This window comes from Callospermophilus lateralis, unplaced genomic scaffold (genome assembly GCF_048772815.1).
Source record: "Callospermophilus lateralis isolate mCalLat2 unplaced genomic scaffold, mCalLat2.hap1 Scaffold_84, whole genome shotgun sequence".
Taxonomy (NCBI): domain Eukaryota; kingdom Metazoa; phylum Chordata; class Mammalia; order Rodentia; family Sciuridae; genus Callospermophilus; species Callospermophilus lateralis.
Window position 1 is genome coordinate 3739985 of NW_027516477.1, and position 15192 is coordinate 3755176.

The window sequence follows — 15192 nt, forward strand, 5'->3', positions numbered from 1 at the left end:
GATGGTACAGGGCACCCAAATCTGCTTATGATATAAGAACACATTTTTTAAAGAAAAGAGCAGCTGTGATTTCTCTTCGTTCTGCTTATCGAGGCTGGAAAGTCCGGCAGGAGATCAGAAGGGAACATCAAGATGCAATCAAGATTCAGTCTACTTTTAGAATGAACAAGGCCCAGAAACAATTCAGATTGTTAAAATCAGCAGCATTAATCATCCGGCAACATCTAAGAGCATGGACTATAGGAGAGAAACAATGTATGGAGTATGTTGAACTCCGTCATGCAGTACTGGTGCTTCAGTCTGCATGGAAAGGAAGAATCCTGAGAAGACAAATTCAAAGGAAGCACAAATGTGCGGCCATCATACAGTCATACTATAGAATGCATGTGCAACAAAAGAGGTGGAGACTCATGAGAAAAGCTGCTCTTTTGATTCAAATGTATTATAGAGCTTACAGAAATGGGAGAGAACAACATCATTTGTATTTGAAAACAAAAATGGCTGTGCTAGTTTTACAGTCAGCTTACCGTGGTATGAATGTGAGAAAAAGAATAAAGAAATTCAGCAAAGCAGCAATCACTATACAATCTAAATATAGAGCTTACAGAGCCCAAAAGAAATATGCAATCTACAGAGCTTCAGCTATCATAATTCAGAGGTGGTATCGAGATATTAAAATTACAAACCATCAACAAAAGGAGTATCTTAATTTAAAGAAGACAGCAATTAAAATCCAAGCTGTTTATAGAGGTATTAGAGTAAGAAGACATATTCAACACATGCACATTGCAGCCACTTTAATTAAAGCCATGTTTAAAATGTATCAGTCAAGAGTAAGATACCATGCAATGAGAAGAGCAGCTGTTGCAATTCAAGTAAGATACAGAGCATATTGTCAAGGTAAAATTCAGCGTGAAAAGTACCTGGTCACTTTAAAGGCTGTTAATACTCTTCAGGCAAGTTTTAGAGGATCAAGAGTTAGACAAACTCTAAGAAAGATGCAGGTTGCAGCAACACGTATTCAGTCATGCTATAGAAGATACAAGCAGCAAATGTATTTTAATAAGTTAAAGAAGGCAACAAAAATAGTACAGCAAAGATACCAAGCCGTGAAGGCAAGAAACAATTTCAGAGGTATAACCAATTGAGGCATTCTGCAGTACGCCTTCAGGCTACTTTTAGGGGCATGAAAACTAGGAGACTTTTAAAAGTTATGCATTTAGCTGCCACCCTTATTCAGAGGAGATTTAGAACTGTGATGATGAGAAGAAAATTCCTTTCTCTCAGGAAAACTGTTATTTGGATTCAGAGAACATATCGTGCAAAACTTTGTGGAAAGAAGCATCACTTACAAGTCCTTCAGTTCCAAAAGGCAGTTATTAAGATCCAGTCATCATACAGAGGGTGGGTGGTAAGGAGACAAATGCAAGAAATGCAGAGGGCTGCTGTTCTCATTCAGGCGACTTTCAGAATGCACAGAACATTTGTTTCATTTCAGACTAAGAAACGTGCCTCAGTTATAATTCAACAACATTATAGAACATACAGAGCTGCAAAATTGCAAAGAGAAAATTTTATCAGACAATGGGATTCTGCAGTGGTCATTCAAGCTGCATATAAAGGAATGAAAACAAGACAGCTTTTAAGGGAAAAACAGAGCTGCTATTAGAATACAAAGCACATACAAAATGTATAAACAATATTGTTTCTACCAAAAGCTCCAGTGGGCTACAAAAGTGTTACAAGACAGATATGGAGCAAATAAAAAGAAACAAAAAGCTCTTCAACCCAATATGTGTAAAGAAGAAACAAATAGCATTCAAGCAAGTTTTCAGGACATCAACATAAGGAAACAAACTCAGAAACAGCATGAAGCTGCCATTATTATTCAGAAGTGTTTTAAAGCTTTTCTCACAAGGAGACATTATCTCCACTTTAGAGCAACAATAATTTCTGTTCAAAGAAGATACAGAGCATTAAGTGCAAAAGAACCCAAACAGTTACTTCTGTACAGTCTTCTTACAGAGGCTTTAAGGTAAGAAGTAATATCCAATGTATGCATCTGGCTGCCACACTAATTTGGTCATTCTACCTAATGCACAGAGCCAAATCTGTTTATTGAACAAAGAAAACTGATTTTTATTACACAGATTTTTGTAGGTCATATGTCAGAATTAAAAAGGAAAGAAAAAAGTTTTTAAGCAGATTCAGAAATCTGACCTCTTCAGGCTGAAGACAGACAGAAATTTAAAATATATATGAGGAAAGGATGGCAGTCTTGCTATCCAATCTGCATTCAACTGTTACAGAAGTAAAACCCAATATGAAGCTGTTCAAAGTGGGGATGTTATGATTTACAGGTGGTTTAACACTTCTCTGTTTGCTTTTCACAGGAAGGAGAGTATCATTCTCAAAGTGGGACTATAGTAATGATTCAAAGAGATCTTTGTGATACAGTCACAAGAAAACTGGAAATGCAGAAATGTGCTGCCCTCAAAATTCAGTCCTTCCTTCTGATGACTGTGTTTCGGAGAAGATTTGTTCAGCAGAAAAGAGCTGCTGTCACTTTACAGCATTATATCAGGACATGGCAAACCAGAAAGCAGTTTTTACTATATAGAAAAGCAGCAGTCATTTTACAAAATCCCTACAGAGCCCGTCTATCTGCAAAACACCAAAGACAAGTCTATTTGCAAATCAGGAGGAGTGTTATTATAATTCAAGCTAGAATCAAAGGATTTATACAGAAACAGATGTTTTATAAAATTAAAAGTAGCACCATAAAAATTCAGGTATTTACTTATTTTAAATATAAAGCTTCAAAATTTTGGTCAGTGTTTGTGTGAATTTTTTAAATGAGTTTAAGCAGGCCATAAAGAATAATAGTACTTTGCGTGACCATTTTATCATCTTCCAAAGTAGAACATTATTTTGAGAGTGAGAAAAGACACCAATGATGATTCAGGCAAGACAGCACAGAACTGGAGTTGTTTTGACCCTGGTCACCTTGCACTTTATGCATTTCATAGGTGTTAATTATTGCACTCCTGGAAGAATTTTGAAAAGATGGGATCTCCGTATTTGACATTTTTTAAGAGTAAATTTTAAATTAAAGTGAACTGTTATTTAGCATAATTGGATGAAACAGGATAATTATATTCCTCTAATAATATATTAGCTAGAGCTGCTTATTATATAGTTGTACTTTATTCAGTTTAGCACTTTTGGCTTCTAAAGCATTTTGTTATTTTGTTTAATAAATTCTCCAATGTGTGAGGAAAAAAGAGTTTTATCTCTTAAAATATTAGAGAACTGAGAAAAAATTAACCAAAAATTTCAATGTTGTATTGGAAGGAGGCAGATCCAGGAATTGAATCTGAGCACTTCAGCTATTTTTGTTCTATGTGCAATAAATTGGGCTTTGAACCTAAGTGTGATATGTTGTTATCTTGATAGTTGCTGTTAAGCTTAGAAATAATATTCTCTCTCAAAATCCATAACTGTTTAGTGCTAATAAGGTGCTAAATATTGTACTGGGTTTTAGGAATAGACCATAAGATATACTTAGTTGCTCTCCTCAAACAACTTAATTGAGCAAGGGAAATAATAATATTAAGTAAGAAGTGTATGTTAGTGGGAACAAAAAGAATCTAGGCTAATCTTGTGTCAGAGAAAGCTTTCTAGAGTGAGTGACATATATATTCAAATATTTGGCTAAAGGATAAATTTGGAAAGAGCCAAGTAAAATGTATGGAGGGACTATTTCAGCTATAGGAGATAACACATAAATTGAAAAACTTCAGAGAGGAGTACAAAGTAAGATAGGACAAGACTGGCCAGGAGCAAAATTGTGAATATCTTTGTAAGATGCAGAAAAAAATTTATAAAGGAATTTAAGCAGGAGAAGGCTAGAATTATTTTTATTTTTACAAAGTTACTCTGACAGTAATGTGAAAGCTGAACTGTATAGGGAACAAAACTAGAATAGGGAAACTATTTGGGAGGCCATTGATCAGGTGAAAGTCAACAGTTTAATATAGGTTAGTGAAAATGAACTTTGGAGAATTAATTTGGTTAGGAAGAGAACTGACATCATGTTGAGCATGAACAGGGATCCAAGACATGTTTATGGCTTAGGTAACTCAGCAGAAGATACCATTAAGTGACACCGGAAACAAAGGTAAGATCAGGATTCCTTTACAGACTACACACAAAAACCAGAATGTATGTGGAGTGGTAAGGATTACTCCCCAGGAAATGGAGAGTAGGTTAGTGTGTTCATTTTCTTTCTGTTCTTCCAAATGCATTGGTGCACATGTATCTGGATTTCCACATGTAATGCACATCTTACAATTTAAAATATTGGCTAGAGTTAGGTTAGGCTTTTCTGACAGCCAGCAACAGGGTATGTGTGTTAAAGTACGTGGCAGGCATTCATTATATAGGCACCACTGTCCTCAGAGGACTCACTATATGCCAGACTCTAATGAAAGTTAGTATGTGACTTTATTACTACAATTGATTTTTGTTTATCTGCATTAACCTCAGATTGACTGTCTTAATACTAATTCTTCCAATTTACAAAAAATGACAGTCATTGCATACCTATTATATTTTTTGTATTTGATAGGCTATATGGAGAAGATATAAAGCTAAGAAATATTTATGTAAAGTGAGAGCTGCCTGCAAGATTCAAGCCTATTATAGGTGTTGGAGAGCATGCAATGAATATTTAGCTGTATTAAAAGCTGTTGAAATTATTCAAGGTTGCTTCTATGCCAAACAGGAGAGAACACGGTAATGTATTGTAGCCCTGTGGAAGAGCATAACAGTATATGTGTGGTTGGCAAGTCCTCATAAATATTTGCTATGCTCAATTTATATGGTTAGTTTTTGTTGATATTTTCTCCATTCATGAAACATAATATATCTCTTGGGATATCTTACTTTTTAAATATAGAGCATAGCCTTAATGATATAATTTAGTAAGAAATATTTACATACACTTAAAGCTTTTGTCCTTTTTATTGTTGTTGATATAGCTATTGGCTAAATTTGTTTTCATATTTCTTTTTCTTTTTCTTTCTTTCTTTACTTTGTATTACTCTTCATACTCTTTGTCCTTAATGATGAAGACCCTAATTACCAACTTTCTATGCATATTATATTTCCTCACTTACTGAGTCATTTAATGAATGTTTTACTTACATTTTTAGAGGCTGCTATTAAATGGTCTTTTTTTTATTTCACACTATAAGAATTTTTCTTCACATCCCAGAATTTGTGATTGCTGTCCAGTTTAGGAGAGCAGAGCAGAGTTAGAGGACTTAATATATAGACACAGTTGCCACTATTAATATTAAGGACTGGTATCTTATTTTCTTGTACCAAAATGGTGAATTTTCTCAATGATATTCGGTCTTATTTTCTAAGAAATCTGACAATCAAACAAACTCATCTTTTTACCTTTTCTATAATACTGAGAAGAAATTAAAGAGCCCATCTTCTCAAATAAGTGTCCTTTTCTTATCTGATGCTACTTGTAATCTTCCAAACTCTCTTTTTGACCACCTCCTGTCTGCTCAGAGACTCAATCAGACTTTATTCTTTACTATTATTTGTCATGACTCACTTTATGGAGGTTTTTGTCTGGACCCAAATGGTCATACTTTCTTTTGATCTTGTTCAAAATTATTTGTCACACCAGAATTATGGAACTTCTTGTTTCCTACTCACTGGGATATTGCCAATTGCAAAACTTCCTTTTAATTGTGTCTTAAGTATATGCATAAAATTGTGATTGCTAGAACTTAAGTATGAATTCCTGCTTCCTTTTGTTTTGCCTTTGTTGTATTTTTTCTCCTCAGTATTGGAAGTAAGAGAATAATAAATATTTGTTGAATACATTAAATTTGAAATTGCTTTTCAATAATAACTATTTTTAGGTTTTTGAAGATGAGAGCATCAACAATTATCATTCAGAGAAAATGGAGAGCTATACTTTCTTTAAGAATGGCTCATGAGCACTTCTTAATGGCAAAAATAGGTGTAAATCAAAATAACTCATTTATAATACAAAAAGAATTTTTTAGACCTAATTATTCATTTATTTTATATCTATTATACTCAAGTAAAAGTTATTTTTACTTGGAAAGACACTAGTTTTATATATATATGTATATATATGTATATATATATATATATATATATATATATATATATATAGTGCATGCATATATCATATGTATTTATAAGTTATTTTCAAACTCAAGTTTGAAGTGCTTTCAGTGAAAATAACCAATCTGGAGAAATCATAATGAATGTAGCATATTTTGTCTAGTATAAGTCAAGTACTTAGTAACATGCTCTTTAAGACACTATTGATTATATATTTAAATTGTTTAACATCTGCATTTTAAAATAGCTTTGGGCTTTAGTTAAAAAATCAAAAATTAAAATTTGACTTAAATTTTAGTGTTCATGTAATATTCACTATGGTTAATAATATAACTATTATTGTTATTACTCTTACTAGTCATACTTAAAGTATGCCAAGCATTGGATAAGCTCTTGTATATGAACAAATTTGATCTTCATACAACCTTATAAGATAGTTACTATTATCCTACTCAACTTAAAGGTGAGGAAAATGTTTAGAGAGGTAAATTTACTTGCCCAAATAGCTGGAGGTTTATAAAACAAACCTAGCTTAAGTGAATTAAAATTATTTAAATTCACATCCTCTGTGTGTGTGAAAATTAGATTGTCATGATGTTATGTAATTGAGCAACATAAAGTCTGCTGGTGGTATGCTTTGTGGTTCTTGAAACCACAGAAGTTCCCTCATGGCTGGTTATAATGACCACTCTGCTCTTTATATTGTAGCTAGCTATTTTAGTAAATGTATTTTTCCTATAATAACTTTAGTCCTTTTCCTCCTCACAATGAAAAGAATCAGGAGGGTAAGAGGGAGAGAACACCAAATATCTATTGATCTTGACTTGTCCCTTCAATTTTGGCTATAGATCTATATAGACTTTATCACCTTTTCATATCTATGAAATATGACATCCTCAAACATTGAAAAAAATTCAAGAATCTCTAGTAGGTTGAAAATCTTATTATTTCTATCTATTAATGTCACTTGTAAAATTTTCCTTGTAGAAACATTGTGCTGCTTGTCTGATCCAAGCACATTTTAGAGGACATAAAAGGAGACAGCTCTTTCTTCAGCAGAAATCTGCTGTTTTAATCATACAAAGACATATACGAGCCTGGGAGGCTGGGAAATGTGAAAGAATAAAATATCTTGAATTTAAAAAGTCTACAGTTATTCTACAAGCACTAGTGTGTGGCTGGTTAGAAAGGAGAAAAGTAAGTTTTTTAAGTAGAATGTTTCAATCACATGAAATGAAAGCATTTGATGTTAAATGGTGGTAAGACATTTTGGTCTTTGGAGAATATTTTCAGAGCTAATATAATTATTATTTTGAGTTCATTCAGCTGCTGCAGAGCTACATAGAAGGGCATTGGGTGTCACAGATTTTTGTTCTGTGACCCTGCTGCTTCCCATTGCCAGAGATGCAAAATAAAATTTCTCTTGTATAATGACTCAACAAAAAAACTGAAAGAAGTATGAGGGAAAGGTTTCATAGGTTAAAGATGTTAATTTTTTCTCAGGTAGCCTTTTGTTGCCCTTAAGGAATTGTAACTACCATTCCTGTGATGTCACCCAATCTTCAGCAAAAGGTAATTCTGTTAAGGGAGCTCATGACATTTGGCTTCCAATATATAAAGCACTGGCATAGACATAACAGCCTGATTTGAACCTAATATAGAGTTCTTTTGTATTTTACTCATATATATTAGAAATCTAAAGCCTTAAGATCACTGTTGAAAGCCATACTATAAGAATCTTACACTGGATTTGTGCTACACTAATACTGGAACAATTAATTCATATAATTTTATCAGATTTAACATCACCATTTCTAACTATTCTGCTGGAATACAGTAGCCTTTTTTGTTTTTTAGCATTGATATCTTTCATTATTCATACATTGAAGGTCTTAAATTGCTGTTGTTGGGTAGTTTAGTTAAATGCTATAATTTTGCTTACATACTATGAATCATGAGTTAAATTATTCTAAATATTTTGAAATACAGGATTATAATCACATTGAATCATGATAGTTACATAAGAGAAAAAACTATCTTAAGAATCAGACACTTTAATAGAGGGAAGGGAACAGGACAGGAAGTAGGGGAAGGAAAAGAGATGTACTGGGATCTGAATTATAGCAAATTATATTCTGTTTTTAAATTATGTCAAAATGAATCCTAATATTATATATAACTAAAAAAACCAATAAAAAATAAAATATTTTAATATTCTACATGCTATACAACTGAGGAATCAACTCATTTGTTATAGTACTTCAAAAAATTTTTTCAGTTAAAATATTGGTGTATCAAAAAAGTCAGACACTTGATTATTAATATTCTTTTTCTCCTTTAGATTTTAGAACAGAGAGCCAAAGCTTGGCTCCTTCACTTCACAGCAGCTGCATATTATCACCTGTCTGCTCTTAGAATTCAAAGAGCATATAAAGTTCATATGGCTATGAAGAATGCTAACAAATGGGTTAATTCAGCCATTTGTATTCAGGTCAGTTTGTCTTTTGCAGAAAAACTATGAGATGTAACTTTCCTCTTAGAAATTTTTGACATATATTGAACAATTCTCAGATTCCTTATGGAAAGATCATATAATATGTAACACTTTCAGCATATAGCTATTAGAATGACTGTAAGTTTGGAAATCTTCTTTATGAAACAGCAATAAATCTGTGAATTACTCTCTGATGTAATTTTACTCATTTATTATACTCCCACTAGTAAAGTTGGAGGGTACCTGTTCCTCTAAATCCTTCACAACAGTGGCATCAGAAGACACCCTGATTTTTGCCATTCCAGTGAATTGGAAATGGTATCTCATTTTGTTTTTCATTTACTTGATTGCCAGCAGTTCTGAAATTTTTACATTTATTATTCAAGTTCTTATCTGTGTATCATGTGCTCTTTCTAATCTTTCTTTTTATGCACTTTGTCCCTTTTTCTACTTGATGTTCTTTTTTATTATGGTTTATAGGAATTCTATATTCTGGATAAAGTTCTTATTTGTGTAATTAACATGCATGTACCAATAAAATATTTAGTGAAAAAATAATTTTCAGAATGTTGTATAGTTTGATAGAATTTATATAAATTGTAAAATAAAGGTATTACTCTGCAGGATTAAATACATACGTCCACATATACACACATCCAGTGTGGACTGGATGAGTCTCTACGAAGTAGAAGGGGGAAATGATACTGGAGGTTTGAAAGGCGTTTTGACCTTCTATTTCTTTCTCCTTAAAGTTTAGCATTGACAGCCAGTTTGGCTTCCCCCTTCACTTCATAGCAGCTTCATATTATCTGCTTTTAGAATTCAAGGAGCATGTAAACTTCACATGGCTATGAAGAATGCTAACATATATAAAATATGTATATAAATGTATGTACGTTTTTGTCTACTTTTAAAAATGTGTGTATTAAAAGTGAAAAAATCTTCACATTTTAAACAGAGATGGTTTCGAGCAAAATTAGAATGAAAGAGATTTATTGAGAAATATTATAGCATCATAAAATTGAGCATGAAGTTCAAGAATGTATGAACCAGAAAAATAGGGCTGCATCAGTAATACAGAAAGCAGTACGTCACTTTCTCCTTCGCAAAAGACAGGAAAAATTTAATGGTAGAATAACTAAACTTCAGATAAGTGAAAACTATGGTTTTTGATACAGGAATAAAACCAAAATTGAGGTTTTAGTTGAAATGTATCTGTTCATATCATATAAATTTACTGAAAATATTTATTTTGTAGAAATAAATGTATATATAAATTCAAAACAATACGGGCTGTAATCTTAAAATCATTCTTTTATCTCTTTAAGGCATTATGGAGAGGCTACTCTTGGAGGAAGAAACATGATTGTACAAAAATTAAAGCTATACGGTTAAGTCTTCAGATGGTTAATAGGGATATTAGAGAAGAAGATAAACTCTACAAAAGAACCACACTTGCACTTCATTATCTTTTAACATATAAGCACCTTTCTGCCATTCTTGAGACCCTAAAACACCTCTGTTAGTTTGTTGTAACAATATCTTGCATAAGATTAGGAGTGCATTTTTTATCTTTGAATATTTAAAGAACATTGTGATTACACAGTATTAACTAAGACTTCATTTTTTCTTGGAGCATTGTAGTGGGGTTCATTTTGACATAAATGCATATACTTCATATGCTCCATTTCTTTTGGGGGGGCAGAGAGGTACCAGGGATTGAACCCAGGGGTGTTCAACCACTGAGCCACATCCCCAGTCTGTTTTTTATTTTTATTTTTTCACTTAGAGACAGGATCTTGCTAAGTTGTATAGGGCTTGGCTAAGTTACTGAGGCTGGCTTTGAACTTGGGAATCATCCTGCTTCCACCTCTAAAGCCTCTGAGATTATGGGCATGCACCACCACACCCGGCCAGTTTGCTCCATTTCAATCCTTTGTACTTCTTCTTCTCCCAGTCCCTCCCCTGTCCTCTTTCTCTATTCAATTGGTCTTCTGTTTATTTATTTTTCTACTTTGTACATTATATTTATATATAAAATTGGAATGCATTGTTGTTACTGGAAATTAACGTGTCTTTTTCTCTTTCAGAGGTTGTTACCAGAATATCTCCAGGTTGTTGTGAGAACATGGCTGAGAGTGGAGCAATTTCTAAAATATTTGTTTCAATCCGAAGTTGTAATCGTAATGTTCCTTGTATGGAGGTCATCAGATATCCTGTACAAGTTTTGCTTAATGTAGCTAAGGTAGTTTTCCATTTTAATAATGAAATATTCATTGTTCAAGAAATGTAACTCTGCAAATTATTAGATAGATAGAATTGATAGAATTTATATAAATTGTAAAATAAAGGTATTACTCTGCAGGATTAAATACATACGTCCACATATACACACATCCAGTGTGGACTGGATGAGTCTCTACAAAGTAGAGTAGAAATGCTCTAAATTAGAAATTAGGCTGGGAATGGTGCTGCATGCCTAATCCCAATAGCTCAGGAAAGAGTTAGAAGGATTGCAGGTTCTAAGCCAGCCTCAGCAGCTTAGACTATAAGCAACCTAGTGAGACACTGTCTCAAAATAAATATTAAAAAAAAAGCTGGGGATTTGGCTCAGTGCTTAAGCACTACCCTTGGTCTCAATCCATGGCACCAAAAAAGGAAAAAAAAAAGTTTGAAATTAGGCCTCTATATTAAAATTTATGTATATGAAGAGTCTTGATGGGGAGAAATATTTAATTTATGAATATAACTATAGATATGATTGCTATTTTGTTTTATTTCTATTACCTTTATAATATGAATAATAATATGAATAATAGTATTATTGAGAACTTGTCAGTATTTTTGTACATTATTTAATTTAATCCTTATAATAATCCTGTAAAGTAACTCATATATTTCCCATTTTATAGAAAAGGAATGATAATGCTTACAGAGGTTGCATACAATCAGTGGTATTAAGATGAGACATTTACCTTCCTTGCCCACCCTCACAACCATGACTGTAATGTACCCAATATATTGAGGAATAGTGATTAAGAACATAGACCCAAACTACTGAATTTGAATCCCAGTTCTGCAAGCTGTTATAGATTATTTGCCCTCTCTTTGCTTTACTTTCTTCCACAGTAAAATGGGTATAGAAAAAAATAATACTCATCTCAAAATGTTACTGTGAAGATTAAATGAGTTAATATACTTAAAAGTTCTTGATACATAAACATACCATGCAAGTGTTAGCTATTAATTGTTTCTTATTTTTATGTTAGAATGATTATTTTTTGAAATCATGCAAATTTCAGTATGAATGTAATAGTATCATTAAATAAAGCATGAAAAACTAATCCTAGAATGTAATAGTATCATTAAATAAAGCATGAAAAACTAATCCTAGATTTTTAGTATCAAATTTGTTTTATTCTAAAGTACATCTTCCTCTCAAGAAGGATGTAAAATAGTATAATTAGATCTTGCCTTACTCATTATCTTACCCTATGACTAACTGTAACAGATAAGTTCTCTTTCATGAGAGAGTCTTGCTAAAATGGTCTTCTCTTTAGAAGCTTGCTTTTATTTACTTCAAGATATTCTTTTTTATATATTTTAGCTTTAATTTGTTTTATGTGGAACTTTTGAAGTGGTTAGGAAAGGCAAAGATTAATATGCATATAAGATTCAAATATGATAGGAGTAACAAAAAATTATCTCATGAAGTCCTTTGTACCTGTGGCAGATACTTCAAAGATTTGGCTCTAAGCTGTCTTTATGGTTGGGCAGTTTTAAAGGTGTATGCTTATTACAACTTTTAATTTCATTCTGTTCTCTTCAAGTATGAGAAAACTACTTCAGCAGTTTATGATGTAGAAAACTGTATACACACATTGTTGGAGCTTTTGCAGATGTACCGAGAAAAGCCTGGTGACAAAGTTGCAGAAAAGGGTGGAAGCATTTTCACAAAAACCTGTTGTTTGTTGGCTGTTTTGTTGAAGACAACAAACAGAGCCTCTGTAAGTATTGATCAGTTACTTTTCTTTGAGCTTATTTTCTATGTTCTTTTATGTATAGATTTTATGTTTTTCCTTTAGTAACCATTACACTAAATAGGATTTTGCATGTGTTCAAACTTGGGTTTTTTTTGTTGTTGTTTTTTTGCCTAGTATCGGTGTGTGTGTGTGTGTGTGTGTGTGTGTATTCATTGTTTCATTTTGATATTAAATAAACTGAATTCTGAAAATAGAATTTATTTCAGTCATGTAAATAAAAATTTCCTACTTACTAGAGAATATAACAAATTACCTTATCAGGGTAGGAAATAAGATATGTATAATTCTCTATCCACCTATCATAACCATAAATATGTCTCAAGCTTTTCTGTGCCGAGACATCTGAGTTATTCTCTCCAGGTATCAAAATCAACATAAGAGTAACCAGAGCCCTGCCTTTATCCTGATAACTGTGGAAACCACTGAAGCATTTTAAGCAAGAGAATAATATTTTCCTATTTAAGTTTTAGCATCACCCTGGCTACTGACTGAAGAATGAATTTGGGAGAGCATGTATAGATATGGGGAGACCATTAAAGGAGGCAAATGTAGATGTGTAGTGGCTAGACAAGAGATTGCGCTTCACCTAGGGTTGTGTCAATGAGAGGTAAGTGGATGATTCTAGAAAGTTGCAAGAGGTAAAATTCATAGGACTTAGTATCTAGATATGACAGGTTATATTGAGTATAGTTCCTTTTTGCATTCAGTATCGAATTAAATTTACAATTTTTGAATATTTCTCCTCTTTATAATTGTCTTACATATTATTTCACAATTTAAAATAATTTGTCTGCTATACTTAGAGAGCCATGCTCTTGATTGTTAAAAGCTTGAAAGCCTACTGCATAGTATTCAAATGATTGATTTTGTTATTCTAGGAGAGATTGAATTTTTATTAGGTTTTAGTAAATGTACACTTTCTTTTTTAGGATGTACGAAGTAGTCCCAAAGTTGTGGACCGCATTTATAGCATCTACAAACTTACAGCTCGTAAACATAAAATAAATGCTGAAAGAATACTTAATAATCAAAAGAAGAATTCTTCCATAGGTATTCCCTTTATTCCAGAAACACCAATAAAGACCAGAATAGTTTCAAGGTAAGCAGTTAATTGTATTCTATAATTTCATGTCACCATTCATTCATTTAAATATATATTTGTTAACAGTATCATAAACAAGATATTGCTCTTAACCATAGAGAAAAAACATTTGAATAAGAATAGACTATTCCAAAAAAAAAAGAAAAAGAATAGACTATTCAGTAAATCTAAAGGAATCAATTTCACTATAATGAAATAATACTGATGTAGCTTTGGGTATTTAGTAGCTATTCAACAAATTCCTTATGTTAAATAGTTCAGACCTAATGCTAAGAACCTTGTTATATCAGTTTTATTTTCCATGTTAATCTCTATATTTATGTGGTGCTGAGGATTGAACCCGGGCCTCGTATGTGCTAAGCAAGCGCTCTACCACTGAGCCACAACCCCAGCCCAATCCAGGATGATTTTATATCAAGATCTTTTACTTAAGTATATCAGCAAAAAAAGAAAAAAGACCTGTTTTCTTTTTTTCTAAATAATGTAACATCACAGATTCTGTGACTAGACATAGATATATCTTTCAGGGTCACCATTTAGCCTGTTATAGACCCATAAAGATAATTGTGGTTTACCTAGTTTATGTTTCTTTTTTTTTAAGGTGTGTTTGTTTATGTGGTTACTCCCCATGATCAGGGAGTACAAATCATATAGAGCTGCATCTTGAACTACAAAGTGCTTAAATTTGGTTGTGCAGCATAAAGCTATGTGGTTCAGGAAGAATGACAATGAGCAAACAGATTAATGAGTGAAATAATAAAGATAGTGACAACTACTAAGATAAAGAGAATGGCCGAGAAAGCATCATGTGATTTTTAAGTCCTATAGGGTGAGTTGAGGAGAGGATAACACAGAGTGGGCAGGAGTGTTGCATCATGGCATGGCTTTTGTTTTGAATAAGCTTGAGAAACCTACAGCATAAATAAAAGGAAAATATAAATAAGCCATTGGAAAATCATGCCTATGGTTGAACAGAAGAACAATTTTTTAGATAAAAATTGGAGTACTGTTGGTTTGAGGATGTAGATAGCACTTAAGGCCAAAAGATGAATGAATATGATCATAGATTGAAATTTCACTCCTTTCTATCACTCCTTTCCATCGTATGGATACATACCACATTTTGACCACTAACCAATGGTGAGGCATTTAGATTTTTAACAAGAAAGAATAAGAAGATGGAAGTGTGCATGGTAGGGATTTGTGTGAGAAGATACATGAAACTCTCCCCTGATTGATACCGTTTTCTCAATGTGGTGTGATATTTTAAACTCAACAACTCAGAAGTAGCTTAGAGGGTATGGAAGGGATATTTGAAAAGAGGAAAGAAATAAAATAGTCATCTGGGAGAGCAGAAGCATACTAGGCAATTCAAA

The 15192-nt window shown here is 32.6% G+C and overlaps 1 pseudogene; it reads left to right on the forward strand.

Annotated features, from left to right (window-relative positions):
* LOC143641085 (abnormal spindle-like microcephaly-associated protein homolog) overlaps positions 1–13817 on the forward strand; it is a 44978-nt pseudogene extending 31161 nt beyond the window's left edge.
* Positions 13818–15192: the final 1375 nt, after the last annotated feature.